The sequence below is a fragment of the Silene latifolia genome, chromosome 10, assembly GCF_048544455.1.
Source record: "Silene latifolia isolate original U9 population chromosome 10, ASM4854445v1, whole genome shotgun sequence".
Taxonomy (NCBI): Eukaryota; Viridiplantae; Streptophyta; class Magnoliopsida; order Caryophyllales; family Caryophyllaceae; genus Silene; species Silene latifolia.
This window is the reverse complement of record NC_133535.1, coordinates 111508448-111509228: the sequence shown is the minus strand read 5'-3', so window position 1 is coordinate 111509228 and position 781 is coordinate 111508448. Positions and strand designations below refer to the sequence as shown.

General features: G+C 42.1%; 1 non-coding gene across 1 annotated transcript; it reads right to left on the bottom strand.

The window, feature by feature from the left end:
• Window positions 1-428: 428 nt before the first annotated feature.
• On the bottom strand, window positions 429-535 carry LOC141609656 (small nucleolar RNA R71). Its single transcript, XR_012527577.1, has one exon. It is a non-coding gene; the product is annotated as a small nucleolar RNA R71 (small nucleolar RNA).
• Between the last annotated feature and the right edge of the window lie 246 nt (window positions 536-781).

The window sequence follows — 781 nt, the reverse complement described above, 5'->3', positions numbered from 1 at the left end:
TTGCAAGAGAAGGAGATGACAACCCAATACAAAACCCACCACAAAATCACCCCACAATGCCTAGATTTTCATCACATTCCATACCAACCGAGAAGAACCTACCAAATGGTACTCCTACACCACCACATTTAACCGGTAATTTCATTGCCAAATCCGCATTCATACAACTTGTTGAGAGAAGTCAATTTGGAGGGATGCCTAGTGAAGACCCCCACTCACATATGGAGACTTTTTGTGACTATTGTGATGCAATTTCTCAAACCGGAGTTACTCAAGACCAAATCCGATGGGTCTTATTTCCTTTTTCTTTGATTGGTACCGCAAAGCAATGGTTGAAGAGTCTAGACAAGACTACCCTTCGTATTGATTCATGGAAGAAGTTAGCACTTGCTTTTTACAAGAAATTTTATCCCCCGGAGAAGACTAACATGTTGAGAGCCCAAATCACCGGGTTCAAACAAAGGGATGAGGAATCATTGTATGAAGCATGGGAGAGATTTAAGGACACTTGTCGTTCTTGTCCACACCATGGACTTAGCGAGTGGTTCCTTGTGCAACAATTTTGGAACGGTCTATATGAAGACTCCCGCAACATCCTCAACATGGGATCCAATGGTATGTTTACCGAAGTTGATGACAATCAAACATGGGCCAAAATTGAAGAAATGGCGGTTCATAATTCACAATATAGTAGGCCTCGAAAGGCTACTAGAGGAGGAAAGCATGAAGTAGATTCCATCACTCAATTGGGTGCTCAACTAAGTGCTCATATTGACACCAT